Below are 24,854 nucleotides of genomic sequence, written 5' to 3' on the forward strand. Positions count from 1 at the left end.
CGGATTTTGACTTTTCTTTTTCAAGAAGATTTGGAAGGCCTCTTTTGAAGTCTTTATCATCAAATAAATAATGACAATTTCTCTCTCTTACACACTTTCAGGCTTACAGAGGGTTTTCCAGATACTTTTTTCTTCCTCATTTGATAGACCTTGTGGCATCTGCCCAAGCCCAGTAGGTATTGTTATCTCTTCATCTACAGTGAGCTATCTGAACCTCAGATATTGTCGTTGATTTGTCAAAATCCACCAGAGAGGGCTTCCCTGGTGGCGCAGTGGTTGAGAGTCCACCTGCCGATGCAGGGGACACAGGTTCGTGCCCTGGTCTGGGAAGATCCCACGTGCCGCGGAGCGGCTAGGCCCGTGAGCCATGGCCGCTGAGCCTGCGCGTCCGGAGCCTGTGCTCCCCAACGGGAGAGGCCACAGCAGTGAGAGGCCCGCATACCGCAAAAAAAAAAAAAAAAATCCACCAGAGAGTAAATGTCGAGGTCAGGACTAGAACCTGGGATGTCCAACTCTAATCCAGGGTTCGGTAGAGCCCAGTTCTTCTATATACACAGGTATATGTTTGCTCGCTTCAACTGTTAAATGATATTTAGAAATAAGATGCTCCCAGAACTAACTGTCTTCAGTACCCACAGTTATTCATATTCCTCCTTAAGCACCTAATTTACCTCACAGAGTGGCTTGGGCCCAAGGGAGAGTCTGGGTCACTGATGTTTAGGGCACCATGCACTCCCTAGCCATTGGGTTTAATGTTTCCAACTTTATGACTCCAGGCTCAGTCCCATTTCTCCGCTGGATTGCACTGTCCTGAAATATGTTTATATGTACCCAGGGACTCCAGTAATGGGCCCATAAAAATTCAATAAAGAAATGTTTTAATCAAAATACGCTGTCTAACATCACAGAGTCACCGGGATTCTCATTTAAAGTTGGAGCACATCTCTGCAAAACGTTGATTGCTGTTGTAACCTCACTGGTTTCTAAATCATTCCGTTCATGCTCTGCTGTTGATGGAACTGGCTACTGATGTGCATCCTCAGAAGAACCTTTTTTGTATAATGAATAAAAATTTTCAAAACATATGGAAAGGGCCTACCATCGCTCTCAGCCATGGTGCCAGAGAAACAGAGGAAGGGCAGCTGTGCCACTTCCTTTCGTTGGGTGCAATGATCACGTGAGCACCATATAAGAATACTACATCTTTAAGAGGAAAAAAATGTCCTCTTTTTTCCCCACTGAGCAACTGCATGTGCACGTTTCTTAAAGCATCTTTTCTGTGCAAGCTGTAGGTCCTTTTCCAAGGTGAATAAAATCCCCACAAAATGCCTGTAAGAAGAGATGTTCCTGATGCTTCCCTTGGGCATTTGCTGAGCCAGCCAAAGTATGCACTCATGCTATAGATCACTTTGGCACCATTAAAGAATTACAGGGCATCACATGGTCTTGTAGGAATTAATCACTGCTTAACAGTATGTGCTCCTGTGTTTATAAAGTCATTTGGAATATCTGCCTGTAACCAGTGGCTCACTGAATGGAGTATCTGCAGGTAATGAACCATGGCATTTTGCTATGGTCGAGCTAAAGAATGTCCCAAGTTACAATTAATATGATGGCAGTGAAATGTATTTATTTTAGGGAAAGTCACAATCATAATTTGAAATTTTTTAATAAAGAGAGATCTGATTTATATCATATTTTGCCAATAGATCTTCACAAAGGAATTCAAGGTGGGACAGGACAGCATCCAAGATAAATGCCCTCTAGCACTTTATAGCGAGTAACCCTTTAAAGGCACAGCGCATACAGCCTTGTGCCTGTATTTTCCTTCAGGGACCCCTCAAAAATATTAACTAAAAAGTATATATTAAATTTCAGTTTCAAGTATTTGCCATCAATGAGGTAGAACTGCAGGTTATGGTCTGCTGAAGATTTGACTGCCCTAAAGAACCTCTGGAAAAAAAGAAAAATAAAATGAAAGGAAGTGAAAGAAAAAAGAAGAGAAGAAAAGAAGTAGAGACCAATAACCTTACACTGTACCTGAGTAGCTGTTTAGTGGGAATACAGTGAATATTAAGATCAAGTAAGAGAGTCCCTTTCTGGGGCTTCCCTGGTGGCGCAGTGGTTGAGAGTCCGCCTGCCGATGCAGGGGACACGGGTTCATGCCCCGGTCTGGGAGGATCCCACGTGCCGCGGAGCGGCTGGGCCCGTGAGCCATGGCTGCTGAGCCTGCACGTCCAGAGCCTGTGCTCCGCAACAGGAGAGGCCACAACAGTGAGAGGCCCGCGTACCACAAAAAAAAAAAAAAAAAAGAGAGTCCCTTTCTAGATTTCTCAAATATTACACAAATTTTCACTTATAAATATTTATCTTGCTTGTATGATTCAGATGATATACTCAAGCATCCATTAGCCTCCCATAAAAGACAAGATGTAGAAATGTGAGGATTTATGTCAGGCTGTCGAGCTGTGTGCTCCTAATTTGTTTCTCGTTCAAGTTGTTTATCATTATTGTACCTCATTTTTAAAGTGCTGAAGAAGGTTTTAAATAGATGCTTTTGGAATCTATATGTAACAAGTACTAGAATGAGGGTACTCCATTTCTACTAGCATGCTGGTATAAGCATTAACCAAGTTACTGCGAATTTTATATAGCTGAGATAAGGCTCATTTCTCCCATTTCTGGTTGTAAATTCATATCAAGAAAGGTAGGAAATAGATAAGAAAAAATTAGTTCATTTTCCTTTCTCCACTCTTCAACCTCCATGAATTATCACACTGCCAAATAATTAGGATACTGTTTCACATGTCCTATTTGCTTAGCAGTTGAAATCATTACCTACAAATTATGCAGGATTCTTTTTTTTTCAGCCTAACTTTGATCATGCTAGATTAAACAAATAAATTCAAAATCACCGGTAACTATAAAGATGTGCTCCATGTAATATCAAATTCTCCTGTTTCAGGATTTTCATTTTAGTAGTTAACCGTTCAAGCAGGTCTCCCAGTTCCAAAATATTAGAAGTATTCGTTCATACTCTTTATTCATTGACTACTCTACCATCATCTTAATATGTATTGGTTATATCCTTAAAAAATTTCCTGGGTTAATGTGGGAAAAGGCACTTGTAAGAAATTTGTACAGAATGCTGACATATTGTTTTTGTTAGAAAATAAATATCCAGTTGGAGTAGGAACTGTTTTCTTCCTTAACCAAGGGGGGGGGGAGAGAGAGAGAGAGAGAGAGAAGTCCTTTAAGGAAGTAAAATTTAAGAATGTCCAGGTCCATAAGAAGTTCTGGAGAAAGGTGTGAGTTAACTTATCCAGGCTCTCTTGTGACCTATATAACCCCAAGATGTACAGTCTTTTAAAAATAACTACATATACATCAAATTAAAGATGAGAATACCTTAGTCTCTATCACTCTCCTTGAATCAAACCAGATTTTGCCTCTCGTTCTGTTTATGTCTCCAATGTCGTCTTGGTTATCCAAAGGTAGACAGTCAACCCTGAAACTCTTCCTTTGGAAGCAGATTCAGGTGAGAAATGATTTCCTCCTGCTATTGAGACCTACCCCTTGCCATGAAATTTTGCTGCAAATCAAGAAAGCAATTTCCCATGTGATCATTTCATGCTTCAGTTCGACTGAATTTTCTGTGCTCTTTGAACCCTAATTTGGGATTGAAATTCCACTTCCTTGTATTAGGAGCGGCGAGGGAGAATGTCTGCAGATGGGTTTGTGTTTAAATGTGAGTCCTCCGAGTTTCTCAATGCCCTGGTCTTGGGCTTATGAAGAAAATGAAAATGACCTGGCTGCCACAGCGCAAGTCAGAGTCACTTTCATTTCTCGCCTTCCAGCCCTGACTTCCTCTAATGTAATTCTGTCTGCTAAAGCAAGAGGTATGACCACTGTGTTATTATCTGCATTTTAGCTCTAAACTCCTCTGGCCTAACAACACAGGGGCTCTCCCTCTCCAGAGCACCCCTCAATCTGATTATGCCTCGCTATGAAAGTGAGCTCTGGCCTCTCCACCTGGCCTTTCTGCCTCTTCGGCCTATATCCTGAATGTTCTAGCAAACTTTACTAATGCTACTGTTATGCCACTTTTTTTTTTTTTGCAATGCCAAGGGTAAATAAAAGTTACATGCCTATCAGAAAATCAAGAGTTTCAAAGTAAATGTAAGTTCTCTCATCATCTCTAATTGTCACTTGCTGTGGATGTCAAACTGACAGAGTAGCAGAATCTAATTTCCTTGTTTGATTCACCATGAAATTAAACTGAACTGACAATTTTTATTTTCACCTGGCAAATTCATCCGACACTATTTAAATCTAGCTAATCAAGTACAGTTATCTGCTGTGCACACTCATCTCCCCTACCACACCTCTGATTTGCAGTATCCCACTTCCTGGACTCCCTCAGACAGCCGTGCTTTGGATTACATTTACAGTTTTAGAAGGTGTAAAGGAATGCATGAACATAGTTAGCCAAGGTGCCAGCGACTGCATCATGTCACAAAATTACTACCGAAAGATGAGAAAAATAAGAGTAAAAAACCAAAACACTGCTCAAAAACCCAACCAGTCAGGTGGTTTGGAGAAGCCTGTGCTCAGTAGAGGAGAAAATATCATTCTGAAGTTAACTGACTTTCAGAAAAAAAAAAAGTGTTTAACCTCTGTAAGGAATAAACATCACCATTCAGAAATAATATTGTAGTAGGAAATGCCAGATACATATTTTTTCTGACGAAATGAGGCCATCTGGTAGTGTGGGAGTGGCAACCTATAGATGAACTATAATTTGAGTTTCAAAGATAAGGAAGGCTCCACATCCTGGAGCCATTATACAGTGTCCCAAGGTAAGGATAGAATGTATGATACTGTAGGGTACCAAAAAAGGTTATGTGTCTCGCCATGTAACGGCTGGCCATTACCAGCAGCTCTCAAAGAGTAACTTCAAGGATCATCAAGGAAGGAAAGAAATTAACTTATTGAGTCCACAGAACATTAAATGGGTTTCTTGATGCCTGCGTCCAAGAGGGGTTGCACATTAGCTGGACCCAAAGCTACGAGTTATATCATGTCATCACCCTGAACAGCTCTTCAGTTCCAGGCCCATTTCTGGATTCTTACAATGATGTATCACAGACATGTGTCTGATCTTTCTTTGTTCTGGAACTGAAGTGAATTTTCATGGCCTGAATATCAGTCCCAGGACATCTTCAAAGATGAACAGAGGCTCTGGGTTGATTCCACATTTGAGACAAAAGCTGAAAGATTTCTATATGTTAATAGAATCAGAGTAAATATGTGGCTCAACCCTTATAAAAATGGATACCATGCAAAAACATCAGCATGCGACTTCAGAAGGGCATTCATGGACTCCTTGAAGCCCTTACATGAACTAAACATAACCACAGCTACAATTTTTGGAGCATGTTCCACATGCTAGACACCTCTAACACTTCAGAGATATCAGCACACCATCTGGCCTGGCCTCTTCAGCCCTGCTGGGGAGGAACGTTAGATTAAAAACTCTAGGCCATTCACTCTGGAGGAAGTTACATGAATTTGCTCTTATGACATGCTACTCAAGTACAAATAAGTACCTGCAAAGCAGGAGTGGCTGCCATTGTAACGTCAATTTAGGGTCCCTATCTTAAATCACTTATTGTTTTCATTGCTCCCAACATCTTAATATACATAACGTATTACTCTTTATAGGGAGTCAATCAGGCATGTTCACTGAATCTCAGTAACAGCAATTCTGGAGAAAGACTGGTTGCATCTGCATTTCCCACAGGTTTCCCCAAATGATTTTTGCATCTACCATATAACTTGAGTTTCTTTTGAACCACACCAAATATATTCCTCAAGTCATTTTTTTTTCAACAGCAGGTGCAGCAACTTAAGCTTATTTGTATTGTTTAGATCCTTAGAGCTCTGAAAGAAGACATTATTATCCCCATTTGATAGAGTGGGAAACAAAGGCCCAGAGAGGCTGAATAACTTCCCCTTGTCCACACAGCTCATGAGTGGTAAAACAAGACTTAGAATGCAATTTGGCCTGACTTTAAAGCCCGAGTTCTGAATTTCCGCACTCTAGTGCTGTAGACTGCAGGGTAAGAACCTCTGCTTAACAACATTGGTGTATTATAAAATTTATGAGACATTATCAAACATTAACTAGAATAGAATGAGCAATAAGAAGTTGACCTTAAGCATCTCTTTAAATGTCCAGGTTATTTCAGGCTGAGAAGTTAGATTAGAGATTTCATTTCACAAATCCCATCCCATTCACTGCCAGGAGTACCTTCCACAAATCTCTACCCAGTCAGTCAGTTCTATTTATTGGAAGACTTTGTGATTACCTATGGCCAACCCCAACAAAAAGGCTGGATCCAAGGAGAATCTGCATCCCAAAGGCTTAAATCTGTATTTTTGCACAGCATCCATGCTATTCTTAGGATAAATATGAACTATGAAAATACTTCCTCCTAGCAAACAGGACAGAATGAGCTGCATGGAAACCCAGTGATCTAACCCTAAGGCGCATGTTCAGGATAAAATCAAGAATCTACACAGAAGCAGCATGGGTAAGTGCAGGTAACGTTACAGGAGCAACTGCTACAAAGCAGAAGAGAAGCCCTGGAACCAACGGCATTGAGTGGTGGCAGATGACGGAGGTCTTGGAGAAAGTTGAGACCTATAGGAGCAGCAGAACAAGGGCTGTCAGGATGTTTCAGAGGAACAACACCAGATAAAGTGATCTGCCAAAGACTAAAAGAGGGCAAGGAAGGAAAGAAAAAATGCAGGGCCTCTTGATGTTCTGTTCTCACTGCACTATAGGTTATGGGTGGGGAGAAAGGAGAAGCAAGAGCAGATCTTTAAGAGAACAGTTCCCTACAAAGATCATTCCCAGGGAGGAACAACTAGTCACTTGACTACAGATGCATGTGCACTTAGAGAGTGAGCCCAAGGATGCTCCTTCTCAAATACCTGTATGCTAAGTCATTAATATTTCTCTCTAATCCATGTGTGGATACTGGACATGGAATTCTAGAAAGAACTCCATAACGAGGATTCAGATAAAGAAACAGAAATAACTTTGGTTTTTTTCCATTGGAGATACTGATACCCAAGCACTCTTCCCACTTTTTTAAAACATTATGAAAAGGGATATTATAGCATAGTACAATATACTTACCATTTTAGTGAAAGCACTGGACAAGTTCAATCAAGGCCCAGGAAATAAAATGTGAAACTGAATTACTGAGGAGGAGAAAAATTTGATCACCTACTACATGTTTTAAGAGCAGGTAAGAGCTACATCTGGCAAAAGTCTCAACACAACATTTCTTCCAGTGTAAATTGTGAGAAGACCAGAGAGTGTTTCACGGGCAGCCGTCGTTATGCATACTAATACTCAAAGTTGGAAAAGGATACAAGGGAGTGGAGGAGACGCTCACAGAACAAAGTTAAATGCAGAAACCAAGGAAGCACCTACTTTTAAGAACTAGGGAAAAACAACGACAACAACAAAAACAGGAGCTCCAAAGATAAAAGTAAAGTTATGGAATAAAGGAGGTAAATACAAAGTGTAGGCTTGTGCTCCTCAAAGTGCCAGACCCAGATGTGGGAATGTAAATCAAGCCACTGTGTCTCTGAGAAAGTTGTGCCATTACTGCTACTACTACCATTTAAAGAAAAATAATCGTATTAGCCTGAAGAGCCACGCAAAACAGTGGGCTTAGTGACGTAGTTAATTTACATTCTGTTGAAAACTCCTATCTCCTCATGGACTGCCAACGAAACTAGTTACAAACACTTCTGGGGACCACGTGTTGAAAAGGACTGGTTTCAACGTCAAAAGAGAAGAGATTGTCAACAGAAGTCTGGAAGGGCGAGTGGAGTGCCAAGTGGAGAGCAAACATCAACACCTGAGGCAGGAGAGAAGACACAGCTTTCACAGAAGGATGTTACAAAGGAAGAAAGTCATTAGGAGAACGGGACAGAGAAAGGACACTTAAGGAGAGACAGAGGAGAAGGATGATAACTTCTCTGCTCATGTAGGGAGCATGTGGATAGAACAGAGAGAGAGGATGTCATTGCTGACAGAGAGGGTACCCGGGCCTTTGGATGTTACCCCAAGTAGCTAGTGCAGGCTAGAAAGAAGGGCTTCTCACTTTCAGGATGACTTGGTGAAGGAAAACTTGAGGGCTATTGAGAAGGTTCCAAGTATATTTTTAGAGTAAACCATTGTTCTAAATATCACTTTTAAGATGATTGGTTAATATAATTTATAGTCAAACATCACACTGAAGACTTTTACCACTGATACAAAGTATAGCTCTCATTAGTTTAGGAGTACCTGCACCCTGAAAATGGTTCTTGGCACAGATAGTGATAACTGATTATATTCATTTGCTAGGGCTGCCATAACAAAGTACCACAGACTGGATGGTTTATACAACAGACATTTATTTTCTCACAGTTCTAGAGGCTAGATCAAGGTGTCAGCGGGGTTGGTTTCTTCTGAGACTGTCCTCCTTGGCTTCTAAATGGCTGTCTCCTCCCTGTCTCTTCACACGGTATATGTCCATGTCCTAGCCTCCTCTTCTTTTAAGGACACCAGTCATATTGGATTAGGGCCCACCTAATGACCTTGTTTCAATGTAATTACCTCTTTAAAGGCCTTTCTCCAAATACAGCCATTTTCTGAGATACTGGGGGCCTAAGGCTTCAATATATGGATTTGGGGATCATAGCCCATAACACTGATAAAGCGCCAAGCTATTGTGAAACCTACTGGATAAAGCTCCAACGCTGTGAGCACACCACGTCATGGGCAACCATGCTCCCTACCCATGGTTGTGACTAGCACAGCACATTCCAAATGGAGTGGGAGGTAGGTTTGGGGGCCTCAGTTCATCTGTGCTAGCTGGATGGTTTTGAACCACGTCCCCATTCTTTTTCAAATTGTCTTTGAAGCAACTATCAATTTTATGATATTTCACATTGAACATAAGATTAGAATGCGGACCCACATAACCAAACAGAAAAGTTGGGTGAAGGAATGAACAGAGCCTAGGGTTATGGGTGGCACAGCTCAGGTCAAAACAGCTTACACAGGACCACATGGTAAATGTGAGGGATTTGGGTTCTTGATACCTTTCTTAATCCATTGTAATGTTCTCTTTAAACACATGGCTACATCCTCTTCAAACAATCCAAGACATATTTCAGAAAATTCAGAACTTGCAGTCTATAATTTAGACCTCTAGCCATCAAAATCCAATGTACTTCCTTCAATGAACCCAGATATTTGAAGCTTTTTATGTCTACCCTATATTCCACTGGACTAGCATGCTTATCGTTTGATGTCAATTAGATGATGTCATGGCTCTCCTCTACCTTTGGGGCATTTCTTCCCCGTTCAGTTAGTTCTCTTCTGTAGGCAAAAATTTTATCTAGGTATCCCACTCATTGAAAGATGTTATTTCATTTGCAATAAGTAGGAGCAAGCGCTTAAAGTGATCAGTTTGGATGAGACCCATCAGAGTTGGAATCCTTCTGCAAGACTTATGCTCAGGAGTTTATTTTACTCCATTCCCTTTATAGAGAATACCCAACCTGCTCTGATTCTTTGCTCATTAACAGCTTAAATCATGCAAAATGTTAAAAGTCACTGTTGCAATGGTATTTGATAGAGAATTTAAATTAGACCACGGAGAAAAATGACAGTACTCCTCTAACGCTGTATGATTCATTTCTTGGTACCAAACCAGGAGTTGAAAATGCAATGCAATTTTATAATGAACAGAAGCACTGCCTCTGGCCCTCATACAACTCCAAAAATAGTTAGAACAAGGCTGACCAAAATTCAGAAGGGTCTTATGCATATATATGTATAATATAAATATATTACTCTCTATATATATATTTTTCCCCCTTTCTCCCTCCCTCCTTCTGACTCTCTTTCCAACTTTGGGACTCTCTATCCCTCTGTTCATCTCTTGGTCTTCTTCTCACTCCCTTTCTCTCTGTCTCTCTTTTTGTCTCTGTCTCTATTACTCTACCTTATTTTCTCCAACTCTGCCTATGCCTCCTCTGGGTCTCTCTTTGCCACTTACTCTGTCTCTCTCCGTCCTTTTCATTCTCTTGCTGCCCCTTTGTCTGTATGCCTCTGTGTCTCTTTATTCCTGCCTGTCTTGTTTTCTTAACTGCATACCTAAGTCTCTTTTACTATGTGAATCTTTCTTTGTTCCCATAACAGACTCTCTCTCTCCCTTTCCCTCCCCCTCCCTCTCCCTCCCTCCCTCCCTCCCTCCCTCCCTCCCTCCCTCTCTCTCTCTCTCTCAGCAGTGTTTACAGCAATTCCATTTTGATATATTCCATTTTTTGTAGAGAAGCTATTTCTCGAGAGGCTTGCAACTGCCCTCTGCCTGCTGGAGGAGTTTTCTTGTCTCTTCTCTCCAAGCCTGTGCGTGGATTTCACGGATCATCCAGCAGAGGAAGTGCAACCAGCACTTTCTACACCTCTTCACCCTGGAAGCTAAATATATGCTCTTCTTTCAGACTTAGCTTACCTCAGCGTGAAACCTGCCAGGAGCATCTCAGATCTTCACCATAAGTGGCTTGTCCACAGCGAGTCTGCTGAAGCCATCCTCTGGGCTTTTGCTATTTTTGCCATTCTAAGAGACTTCTGGGTTACTTAACATAAAGCCCTACACAATATTTCAGATTTATGCTTCAGTTCTGAACTTCATGATAGAACTCTAAAGGATGAATAAGCTTGTTGGGTTTGAAGAAGAGAGACTATGAAAAGGATTTAGGTTTAGACTTTTGACTAGGGTAAGGGGCTTGATGTAGGACAGAGGAAATTAGGGGCCAGAAAACCAAGGAAGAAACCCTTTATGGGCAAGTGTGCACATTAGCTGAGAAGTGGTGTGTATTGTACTTTTTGTACAGTTAATTGCATAGTTGTTGCGAAAAATAAAACAGCGCTATCATCACGTTACTGTATAATTATCATTGTTTCCTGAGATGTTACTATGTAGTTACTACATTATTACAGAAAAATAAAACATGTTATTTTATGGTAACTATGCAATTAGTTCATGTCACTACTAAATGTACACTTAACTGAACCAACAAAGACATAAAATGTTCCATTTTTTCCCTCTGTGCTCGTAAGTCATAATATTGTCCCTCTTTTCGAAATGACATAATGAATCAATGTACTAACATGGGAAATATGCAGATGATGCTTTTTCATCATTTTTTTTTTCTGCTAAGCAAATGAATTCCTTGGAAACTACAGGTGCAAAATAGTTAGCATGCCAGATAGGCAGGCAAATAAACAGATTCTATCAAGAAAATCTGCATTTAATGAGCTGGGAACAATGAGTCCATTTGGGGTTGTGGTTAGGAAGGGGTACCTTGGCGAGCCAAGGGCCTTGGTGGCTAAAAGGAATGAGAAAAGAATTAAATGCATTTCCTTCTATGTTGCTTGCAGGCTGAAAGCACAGCAAACAAAAACTGGTACCATGTTATGTGTACATTCACAGAAGAACTTCAGTTTCTGTTGCACATACTGCGAAGAAAAAATGCAGTGTTTCAATATTTAAATCAGTTCTATAAAAAGCAGACCACTTGGTAAAAGTTTGAATTCCCCCTCAGAAGTTGTTGGTCTGATAGTACAAAAGAGATTTAGTTTTATAGAGAGGGGGTATGCAGTATTCTTTGTCAACGCCAGCATATCTTTATACTCAAAGCCCTCTGTACAATCATCTTTCTATGAAGCTAATTGCAAACTGCTTCAAATAATGAGAAAGGGTATGTTTATTGTAACTAATTGATTTCCAATACTTAAAAATTAATTGGGCAGAACAGGTCATCCCAAGCTTTCTTTGAGTCATGTTTTAATGGGCTCTGAATTTAAGGAATTAATGGATAGATTAGTATAATTTATTTTTATATTTGTTTTCTTCTCAGGAGACAGTTTTAAAATTCTCCTGGGAAGAAACCATATTCTTATTCCTTTTCTCAACCCTTTCCCTTTTACTGCACAACACTGAACTCACCTCTTCTTTATTTCTAGCAGGAAAATGCCTCAGCTTCCTAGCTGTTTTGACTTTAAATTCTAATCATGAAAGTAAAGAGTCTCAGGGATCATGTGAACTCACTAGTAAGTCTGCAAAATATACCAGCCACCCTGTTTGACTGACAAAAAGATACCTGGGGAAACTGTCTTTGTCCTCTCACATATACAGTACTTATATTTATATGCAGATTTCATAATTCATAGCTGATATGTTATTTTTGGAAATGTAGGTTGAATTCAACACGTTTCCATTCTTTGTATTAGCACATACATATAAAGACTGTTCACAAAAGGAGGAAAGCAAATAAAACTTTCATCAATGAAGCAGTTACCTAAATTCCTGGTGATCTAATTCAACAACTGTCAGTCATGAACATATATGTGTATCCTTTTAAAGGCAAGATAATCAAGTACCTATGATCATCTTTATTCAAGATAGGTCACAGAGATTCAGATTCCTTAAAGGCAGATGCAGACAGAATTAAACCCAAGCTTACATGTGATTAAAGCAGGGCTGCTGTGTCTTTCTCATCTTTCACCTAACCACCCTTTCCTGGACCCAACTTTTAGGACTTTTATTGCACACCAAACACAATCATTCAGTTGAGCATCACCCCAAAGCATTTGTTCGCTGTTAAGTATAAAGAAAACATCTCATTTTTTCACAATGAGAAGCATGGTATTGTAGGCGGAATTCTAAAATGGGCTGCAAGATTTCCCACCTCCCTGATGCACATGCCCTGCACAAGCCCTAGGACTGCCAGTGTGATGGGTTTTACCCAATAACCGCTTATGTTAAAATAAGGAGATTATCCAGGTGGGCCAGATCCAATCACGTGAACCCTTTAAAAGATAAGGCTCTTCTACAGCTGGTCACAGAAAAGGAGGTCAGACAGGTGTGCTCCCACTGGCCTAGAAGAGAGCTGGCATCCATGTGTGAACCATCCATGTACGGGGCTCCCATGGGAAAGAACTGCAGATGGTTTCTAGCAGCTGAGAGTGGTCCCCAACCAATAGCTAGAAGGGAAATGGGTAGCTAGAATCCTGCAACCACAAGGAAATGAGTTTTTCCTATAACCAGTGAGTGTGGAAGAAGACTCCAAGCCCAGATGAAAACACCTTAACTTTAGCCTGGTGAGACTGAACAGGGAATCCAGTCATACCACGCCAGATACTTGGCCTACAAAAAATGTGAGATAAAAAATTTCTGTTGTTTTCAGCCACTACGTGTGTAGTACTTTGTTAGACAGCAATAGAAAAATAATACAACTGGAAAGAAAGCATGTGACCCTTGAATCTGGAAGACTTTTCCACGCTGACACTTTTCATCCCAGACATTTTGGAGATACACTATTGAGGTTCTGGCACCACGTTAGCTTTTCTCTGGCCAAGTGTCAGCTACAAGATTCAATATTAACTGGCCATACCTAGTATTTAAAGACTTCGTGACCAAGAAGAAATTTCTAATAGAACCAGAGTTCCCCCAAGAGTATCCACGTGCTCTGTCCAAGTAAGTTCATTTATGAAAGGAGCCTGTTTCCACTCAAACTATCATGTTTCTTATTTAGAAAAGTCTAAATAAACACTTCATGAAGCCCATTGCCAGGGCTTTGTTTTTTTGGAAGCATCCACTGGGCTGAGAGTGTAACTGATTGTACTCTCTGGGATGGTATAATTCACAGACAAAGGAAGGAGAGAAAAATGCAGCTTTGCATTAGCCCACGTCACATTTGTGAAAGTCACAAAAAGGATAAGGTTTCAGCTCAGGCAGTTGATGGTGCTTTGTTAAAAGGGCTAGCCCATCAAACTCCCACACAAGAACCCCAAAAGGAAGCCTGATATTGGCAAACGTGCAAAGGCACACAACACTGTGTTTTCATTAGTGTCACTGCAGATAAAGACATTACAACAATTTCTGTGAAGATGAAACCATGGATAGACTGTCATTTAGAAATAAGTACAATTACACTGTCCTAAAGGTAAGTCATATTACCGTATGTGCAGCATCCCAAATTGAGTTGTCACCTAAGTGCTTATGTATGTTCAGCCAGGAAGCCTGCCTGTCACTTGTCATCAGGTCGTGCCTCATTGAAGAATTCGGGGTGGAGGGGAGCTTGTTGCTCTGTTGTGGTCTATTTGTGTTTCACATATGAACTAAATAACATAAATAATGTGTATGTGTTCTGTTTTATAGTGAAAGATCTGCTTTTTAATAATACCTTTATTGAGACATAGATAAAATACACCGTTTTAAAGTGTAAATTTCAGTGGTGTTTGGTATATTCACAGAGTTGTGCAGCCACCACCACTGTCTAATTTTAGAACATTTTCCTCACCCCATAAAGAAACCCTGTGCCCACCCAGTAGTAGTCACTCCCCATTCCTGCCTCCTCCCAGCCCCTGGTAACCTCTAATCTAATTTCTGTCTTTATAGATCTGACTATTCTGGACAGTTCATATACAAGCAATCATAAAATATGTGGTCTTTTGTGTCTGATTTCTTAGTAGAATATTTTCTTTTTTTTTTTGCGGTATGCGGGCCTCTCACAGTTGTGGCCTCTCCCGTTGCGGAGCACAGGCTCCGGACACGCAGGCCCAGCGGCCATGGCTCACGGGCCCAGCCGCTCCGCGGCATGTGGGATCTTCCCGGACAGGGGCACGAACCCGTGTCCCCTGCATCGGCAGGCGGACTTCAATCACTGCGCCACCAGGGAAGCCCATTAGTATACTATTTTCAAAGTACATCTATGTTATAGCATAACTCAGTACTTCATTCTATCTTAAGACCAAATAATGTCTCATTGTATGGATATACCACAGTTTAACTGTTCATCTGTTGATGGACATCTGGGTGTTTTCTGCTTTTTGACTGTGATGAATAATGCTGCTAAAAACATTCACGTACAAGTTTTTGTGGGGGTCTATGTTTTCATTTTTCTGGGGAATGGAATTGTTAGATTATATGGTAATTCCATGTTTAACATTTTGAGGAACTGGATAACTCTTTTCCAAAGTGGTTGCACCATTTTAAAATCTGACCAATAATGTTCAAGGTCTCCAATTTCTCCATATACTCACTAACACTTGTTATTATCTGTCTTCTTTCTAGACATCCTAGAAGGTATGAAGTATTATCTCACTATGGTTTTAATTTATATTTCCCTAATGACCAGTGATGTTGAGCATCTTCTCTTGTGCTTATTGGCTGTTTGCATATCTTCTTTGACTTAATGTCTATCCCTGTCATTTGCATATTTTTAAATTGGGTTACTTGTCTTTTTCATTGTTGAGTTGTGCAAGTTCTTTATATATTCTGGATATAAGTCCTTTACCAGATACATATGATTTTCAAATATTTTCTCCCATTCTGTGGGCTGCTTTTTTATTTTCTTGATGCACAAGAGTGTTTATTTTGATGATATACAATTTATCTTTTTTTTTTTTTTTTTTACTGTTGTTATTGCTTGTGCTTTTTCTGTCATATACAAGAAACCACTGACTAATCCAAAGTCATGAAGATTTCTGCCTAGGAAAGTTCATAGCTTTAACTCTTTTATTTAGTCTGTGGTTCACTTTTTGTTTATTTTTGTATATGATATAAGGTAGGGGTCCAATTTCAGGCTTTTGCATGTGGATATCCACTTGTCCCAGGAATACTTGTTGAAAAGACTATTCTCTACCATTGAATTTTCTTGGCACTCTTATCAAAAATCAATTGAGCATAAATACATGGACTTATTTATGGACTCTCAATTGTATTCCATTGATGAATATGTATATCCTTATGGCAGCACCACACTTGCTTGATTACACTATCTTTGTAGTAAGTTTTGAATAGGGAAATATGAGTCCTCCAAGTTTGTTCTTTTTCAAGATTGTTTTGGCTATTCTGGGTCCCTTGCATTTCCATATGAATTTTAGGATCAACTTGTCAATTTTTGCAAAAAACTGCAGCTGAGATTTAGATAAAGGTTGCATTAAATCTGTAGTGCAATTGGGGGAATATTGTCATCTTAACCATATAAGTCTTCTAACCCATGAATATGAGAAGTCTTTCCATTTATTAGATCTTCTTTAATTTCTTTCAAAGATATTTTGTAGTTTTCAGTGTACAAGTCTTATACCTATATGTTAAATTTTAAAAATTGAGTTATTTTTTGTTATTGTAAATGAAATTATTCTCTTAACTTCATTTCCTTTTTTTTTTTTTTTTTTTTTTTTGTGGTATGCGGGCCTCTCACTGTTGTGGCCTCTCCCGCTGTGGAGCGCAGGCTCCGGACGCACAGGCTCAGCGGCCATGGCTCACGGGCCCAACCGCTCCATGGCATGTGGGATCCTCCCGGACTGGGGCATGAACCCATGTCCCCTGCATTGGCAGATGGACTCTCAACCACTGCGCCACCAGGGACGCCTTTAACTTCATTTTCTAATTGTTCATTGCTAATGAGAGCAATGTGTTTTTAGGAGAATATGACTGGTTAATTCTAGGACACTACAGCCATGTCAAAGACATTCTTCACAGCTCTATCATAGTTGTGTTATACTTGCAAGGAATTTTGTGTCTTTCTATCTCTTTTTCTCACATAAAATACCTCCTGATTGTTAACTAATAAGAACATTTCCTTTAAAAAAGCTATAAATATAGTAGCAACTATCTATATTTTTCATTCAGGCAACACATGTATGCCAGGCACTGCTCTAGGTGCTTGAGACATATAAGAGCTTGACATAGATATATCAGTGAACAAACCAGCAAAGATCCATCCTTCCTTGGAGCTCACCATTTTTATGTCCAGCACTGGTTCAGAGTTTGAAGATGAAAAATAATTACTAAGGATCTTATTTTTCCTTGAGAAAACTGCAACGTGATTAAGATAATGAACAAAGTAGTGGACTGACATTTGCCATGGACATAATAAATAAACAATGTGTGTGTACATGCAACAATTAACCCATTTAACTATATTTACTAAGGAGTAAGATCAAGGACCTATGCTAAGCACTGATTAAAACATGGCCCAGAGTTCAAATCGCTTGCATTTTAAGATGAGAGCTGTAGGGTCAAAGCAATGCTAATAGATGGTATAAGATAAGCCACAAATAAAATGTTGAATGATTTTGGAGATGAGAGATCACATCCAGCTATACTCACAGAAGTGGTGAAATTTAAATTGAGATCATATGATTAAGATTTGGATAAGCGAGGGCTTCCCTGGTGGTGCAGTGGCTGAGAGTCTGCCTGCCGATGCAGGGGACACGGGTTTGTGCCCTGGTCCGGGAAGATCCCACATGCCGTGGAGCGGCTGGGCCCGTGAGCCATGGCCGCTGAGCCTGCGCATCCGGAGCCTGTGCTCCGCAGCGGGAGAGGCCACAACAGTGAGAGGCCCGCGTACAGCAAGAAAAAAAAAAAAGATTTGGATAAGCGAATATTATGAGGTGGAGCTACATTATAAAAAGAAAATTATGTGTGTGTGTGTGTGTGTGTGTGTGTGTGTGTGTGTGTGTGTGTATATCTCCTTACTTTTGTAGTCCAATTATATGTATATGTACGTATATATATACACTTGAGTAGTCTAATTATATGTATATAGACATGTATGTATGTATATGTTTACATGTATATATGCATATGTGTAGTATATATGTATATATACTTGATAGTCTAATTGTATGTACATATATATATATATATATATATATATATATATATATCCTTACTTATGTCGTCTAATTTAACCCTGTAATGAAGAGGAGATGATGAAGGAAAAGAGTACGTGTAGGGAAAAGAAGAAGGAAAGAGAAAAGAAGAGGTTCAGTAAAGGGAAGTGATGGAGATGCATGAAAAAGGGGAGGAGAAGAACAGTGGGGAAGGGCTAGAAAGAGAAGAAGGGGACAACTAAAATTTTTTTTAGTATATTCTACATGGAAGACACTGAACTGGACACTCTGCATGAATTGCTTCATTTTCTATTCATAAAAGTCCAAAAAAGAAGGTATTATTCTAATCTCCAGTTTATAGATAAACAAGGCCTAGATAAGTTAACACATAACTTACTCAAAGTCTTGTATTTAGTAAGTTAAAAAGGCAGAATTTATTCCCGAGTTTGCTTACTTAATTATATTTTCTTCAGGTAGAAAAGTTACTTCAGGTTAGGGTAAAACAAGAAGGAAAATAATCTTCACGAAATCCTGGGCAATCCTTACCAATCATATTAAAGTCAGAAGCCAGTGAATGAGATCACAAAATAAGGCACTCATTTCCCATTCTTCTACTCCCAGCACCTAGTACAGTGCCAAACACATTGTAAAGGTATAGTTATATTTGAAAACCAGTGAAACTTTGAAAAAAATATTAGGAAAAGGATAAAGATCATGGAGTAGCATCACAGAAACCAAGCAAGCCTCAAAAAAAAAAAAAAAAGGTGATGAATTACATCTAATGCCCCAGAGATGGCAAGAAAAATGAAGACTAACAAAAAACTGCTAAATTCAACAATTAAAAGGCCTTTTCATTCTCTTACTGGTGACAATATTCATTTATTTTTGTTTTTCTTTAACCAATTTTACTGAATGATAATTTACATGTAAAATTAGATCTAGTAAAAGGGTACTTTGATGAATTTTGATAGTTGTATACCTTAAAAACCACCATAATCAAGGTACAAAATAGTTGCATCACTCCTCAAATATTCCTTACCTAATGGTGTCTTTTAATGATAGTATTTCTTAGTTTTAACACAGTTCAATTTTGATGAAGAGAGTGTCTTTTCATGAACAGAATTTCTTAGTTTTAGTGTAGTCCAATGTATCAATTTTTCCTTTATAGTTAGTGGATCTTGTGTTCTGTTTAAGAAATGTTTCCATACTACTCAGTATGGAAGTTCCTTAAAAAACTAAAAATAAAGCTACCATATGATCCTGCAATCCCATTCCTGGGCATATATCCAGAGAAAAACATAATTCAAAAAGATACACACACCCCAATGTTCACTGCAGCACTATTTACAATAGCCAAGACATGGAATCCACCTAAATGTCCATCGACACATAAATGGATAAAGAAGACATGGTACATACATATTGATGCAATGGAATATTACTCAGCCATACAAAAGAAAGAAATAATGCCATTTGCAGCAACATGGATGTACCTAGAGATTATCATACTATGTGAAGTAAGTTAGAGAAAGACAAATATCATATGATATTTCATATGATATCGCTTATATGTAGAATCTTTTTAGAAAATGATACAAATGAGCGTATATACAAAACAGAAATAGAGACATAGAAAACAAACATATGGTTACCAAAGGGGAAAGGGGGAGGAGGGATAAATTAGGAGTTTGGGATTGACAAATACACACTACTATATATAAATAAATAAACAATGATCTACCGTATAGCACAAGGAAGTATACTCAATATTTTGTAATAACATATATATATATAACTGAATCACTTTGCTGTACACCTGAAACTAACACAACATTGTAAGTCAACTATACGTCAATTTAAAAAGAAAAAAGGAAGCTTTCTGTATCTCAACTTGATGAAGAAATCCATGCATATTATTTTAGAAGCTTTACTGTTTTGATATTCACGATAATCTACCTGTAATCCAACTATATACATTGGCTGAAGAAACTGAATAAAAATAAAATGTGTACAGCTATTAAAATGACTAAACTTTTAATGTCAACTTGAATGTTCATCAGTAGATGAATAAACCTGGTATACTCATAAAATGGAATATTACTCAGAAATAAAAAGGAATGAACTTTTCTTTTGAATGAATCTTAAAATAATTATGTTGTGACAGAGCCAGACACAAAAAGCACACTTGCTGTGTGACTGCATTTATATAAAATGGTTTAATGAAAACCATAGTAATAGAAAGCAGATTAGCAATTGTTTGGGGATAGAGCAAGCAGGATGGCAAGAATTATAACAGCACACTATGAAGCTTTTTGGGGTGGTGAATATTTTTATTATCTTGATTGTGGTGACAGTTTTATTAATGTATTAATATGTTAAAACTCATAAAATTGTATACTGAACACATGTGCAGTTCATAGTATAGCAATTATGCCCTAATTAAGCTGTTAAAAATAATTGAATTGTGTATCTTCACACAACAGAACATTAAACAGAAATGAAAAATTTTAAACTACAGCTCTATGTGGCAACACAGATAATTCTTAAAGCATTAAGCAAAGAGGCCAGACAATAAAAAATACATAGAGTGTTACCAAAATAAGTATGAAACTTACTGCGGTAATCATTTCTTGATGTATATAATTCAAGTCATTATGCTGTACATTTTAAAATTATATGCTACTGTATGTCAACTATATCTCAATAAAACTGGAAGAAAAATAATTTTAAAAATTAAATTAAAAAAATAAAATGGGAAAAAATACATAGAGTCTGATTCCATTTAATATGAAGTTCAAAAGCAAGCAAAACTAATCTGTGGCATTAAGAGATACAACATTGGTAAATCTTGGGAAGAACAGAAAAGGCAGAAATCAGGAAGGAGCATGAAGAGAACGTCTCAGGAGATGAAAATGTTCTATAAAGCAGCATAAACAAAGTTTAAATTTAGTTATTGATTGGGAGAAAATATCTGCAAGATGTGTAAGTGACTATAAAGTTTTAGAATACAGAATAAAGAAATTTACATATATAAGAAAATTACATCCCGTGTTTGAAAATTGTCCAAAGCTACGAATAAGCAATTCACAGAATGGACAAAAAAATGGAAAGGTATTTAACCTCACTAATAATTTTAATTTATATTTCCCAGATTATTAGTGAGGTTAAATATCTTTTCATATTTTTTTTCTTACTGCATCTTCAGCACCTAAGACAGTGCCTGGCTCATGGGAGCCACTCAATATATACTCCTTAAATGATTAAATACTCAATATTGGTAAACATGGGGAATACAAGTGGCCTTTTATTAAAGTGGTCTAAAAATTGATGTAATTACATTACAGACTAATCTAATGAAGCTGGAAGGTGTGTGCATGCCATTTAACCCAGCTCATCCACTTCTAGTTATATATCCTGGAAGTATTCTTCCTCATATGTTGAAGAATATTCACTGCAACATTGTCTTCAATGAATATTTGAGATAAAAACTCTTAATTTCCTTCAAAAAGGAATTGGTTAAATAATTATAAAATCGCATATTATGGAATACTATGCAATAATAAAAATGAATGAAATAAGGCCATATGCAACAACATGAATCATCATAAGAGTGAGAAAAAAAACTATTTACAAAAGAGTGTATCCAGCATATGATACCACTTGCATAACATGGAAACAGTACCACATATTGTTTAATGAAACACCTAAACGTTTTCTTTGTAATAAAGCATGTATGGGGAATTTATTTGCCAGGTCCAGGATAGTCATTACCTTTTTTGGGGGTGGTAAGAAAAGACTGAAGAGAACACTTCTACTGTAAGAGCTTCTACTGAGCTCTTCTACTGTACATATCATGGATGTTTCTGTTTGTTTAGATAAAAGATCTGAGTCAAATATGACAAAATATTAAAATTGGCTGAGGTTGCTTGGATAGTAAATACATGAATATTGTTTCAAATATCTCTGTATTTTCTGTATATTTGAAATACCTTACATTTAAGATAAAGAAATGGAGGTGGGGGGAAGACACAAGAAAGAGATTTACCTTGTCCTCGAGCTAGGTGAGTACAGTGTGTCTGTAATGTGGGGAGCAATGTCTGCTGAGGGATAAGGAGCTTGCAATGCAAGTGGGGCTAAGTGAGTATGGTAATATATGGCCCATAACCTCTGAGAATAAGGTAAGAATTGTGGTTAACAGTATATGAAACATCCTAAGTTATACAGATCAGCATATAAAATGCATATCCATGGCAGCAATGTAGTTCATAAAAGGGTACAAGATCTGGAGAATGGACTGGGATGCCACGTACCAAAAAAAAAAAAAAGCCGAAATCTTTGGCTATTCGTAATTTCAACACATATCTACCGACAAATTTTAAAACTTTCCAAAATAGGGCTAACCCTGGTAGTGCTTTCTTGAAGCTAAAAACTAATAAATCTTACTACTACCAGAGAGAGTACGTTGTCATTAGGATGAAAACTTAGGACCCTGTGTAGGGCCATACTGAATGCCAAGGACAGAGTCAGCGTAAGTATCCAGTCTTTTTTTTTTTTTTAACATCTTTATTGGAGTATAATTGCTTTACAATGGTGTGTTAGTTTCTGCTTTATAACAAAGTAAATCAGTTATACATATACATACGTTCCCATATCTCTTCCCTCTTGCGTCTCCCTCCCTCCCACCCTCCCTATCCCACCCCTCTAGGTGGTCACAAACCACCTAGCTGATCTCCCTGTGCTATGCGGCTGCTTCCCACTAGCTAGCTATTTTACGTTTGGTATCCAGTCTTTTCAAGTCCTTTCCTCCCCACACAAGGAAATCTGTGCTTCTGTAGCCAAATGAAGATTTAAGCTCGGGCTGGCCTTGGCTCTGCCCCCATCAAAGTAGAGCTCACTGAACTGTTTGATTGTGAGTAGCTTCTTTGATTTTTAAACTGGTTAAATATGATGAAAAGCTGTGCACAAACTTGCGAATGAACCCCAGAAAGACAAAGGCCTTCGAAATGGACATTTCAAATGAGCTAAGTAGGCGGAGAAGTGATTGTTCGTATTTCATGGGGACTTGGCTTTTCATGAATTCATCTCAGTGTCATCTTTCATACATATTACAGTGTCAGTTCATTAAAATTCTTGATGCAGTGCTGAACCTGGTCAGACTGAAATGGGGCTGACAAACCTCATGTCTGCTGCACAGATAACCAGACCTTATGAAGGTGAAATTAGTTTTCAGGAGCTGTACTGCTCACTTGATTGATTCCGTCTTAGAAGTCATATGACTTAATGTTTCCTGCTTGGGCTGCCTCTGTCATGCAAACATGACCTGATAACACATTGTCAGGAGCGCTCCAGAGAGCTAACAGCAATCTAACATCTTTCTACTGAGTGTGAAGTTCCATCTGAAATGTGCATATTTGATAAGCAGCTCGTCTTCTCTCTGTCCTTTTCATTTTCAGAAAGTTAATCTTCTCTGCTTTAGTGAGTGCAGTGGGGAGATGAGGTGGGCAGACATGCCGCAGGTGGCCCCAAACTCTGCTACGTGAGGGAAGCTCACTGTCTAGAGGCCATTCTGTCTGGACATCACTTCCAAGAAACAGCCAGACAAGAAGTGACAATACAGGTCCACTGTTGTGTTCAGGAGGGAGAGCGTTTTCAAGGACTCAGACGTGGAGAAAATGGAATCAGGGAGTTTCATTACTGAGTGTTATTTGACTTTGTTGTCAAAGATTCATTTAACCATCTCACCATGGCAAAAATCTGTATTGTATATTCAGTCTAAAGTACACAATGTCTTCTTCTGAATCAGAGGTGGCTGACCTCATAGAATTTTAATGCTGGAATTCATATAGAGGCCCCCTTTCATATCCCATTTTACAGGTGAGCAAAGCTAAGCTCAGAGAGGCTCAGTGGTTCATCCAAAGTCACATAACTATATTAGTGGTAGATCCAGGGCTAAGATTCCGATCTCCAGGTTCGGTTTAGTCCTCCTGGCACTCCACTGCACAGACCCTCACCCAGAAGTCTGACTTGGGCTTCAAAGAGATTCCAAGAAGGTCACATCTGGACCCAGGGTAACAGCTTCTCATTCCTGATCTAGGCTTCATATTTTCTCACATAATAACGTCATTTTATATTAAAGTTTACAAGTTACGAAGTGTGACCACAGACGTTATCTCATTGCCCTTCACAAAGAAAGTTTATGAGACAAAGCATTCAAGGCATTGCTCTCACTTCACTGGTAAAGAAACTAAGAGCGAGAAGTACCTGCATTGTCACTCCTTGGCTGGCTGCCTCTTGGAAGTGACATCCAGACATGTTGGCTTCTAGACAGTGAGCTTCTCCATGTGCCAGAGTCTGGGGACACCCACAGGGTGTCTGCCCACCTCATTCCCCCACTGCACTCACTTGCTCAAGGCCAACCAGAAGGCAGTTGAAGGAATTGGATGGAGGTAACCAAAGAAGAGATAGACACAGGAATCCAAGAACCAGAGTATCCAACACTGAAGAGTGGCAACACTGAAGAGCTGCCAGTCTGCAGAGCAACCAGACCAGACAAAAGCAAGAGGGGCAGGAGCTCCAGAAAGAAGGCTCAAGAAAATAATAAAACCGAAATGATAAATCATCTGATATATCTGATCATCGATAAAAGAATACTTGTGGCCAACTGATCTAAAGGAGAATTTTGAAAAAAAGAAAAGGTACATAGAAGGCTAAGTGAATTTTAAAAAGAGAAACAATAATTATCCCCAGGAAAAATTCAGAAGGAAGCGTTGTTCTAGTAGACTATTTAGCTCTAACGTAAACAGTATTCAAAAGGCATAACAATTTGATCACTGACTTTAGATTAACTAAGAGATGTAATACAGATACACTGAGAAGACAGTGGAGAGGTGAAGTTGTAGGAGACAAAGGACTATAAGAGAGCCAAATTCTCATTTCCATAAAAAGAACTCAATAAACAATGTTTAAAGTTGATAAATCTGTTAGTTTTTGCTGCATAACACACAACTACAAATGTTAGTGGCTGTAAACAAGAACCATTTTATTTGCTTAAGATTCTGGAGGGTAACAATTTCGGCTGCGCTTAGATGGG

Source organism: Tursiops truncatus, chromosome 6, assembly GCF_011762595.2.
Source record: "Tursiops truncatus isolate mTurTru1 chromosome 6, mTurTru1.mat.Y, whole genome shotgun sequence".
Taxonomy (NCBI): Eukaryota; Metazoa; Chordata; class Mammalia; order Artiodactyla; family Delphinidae; genus Tursiops; species Tursiops truncatus.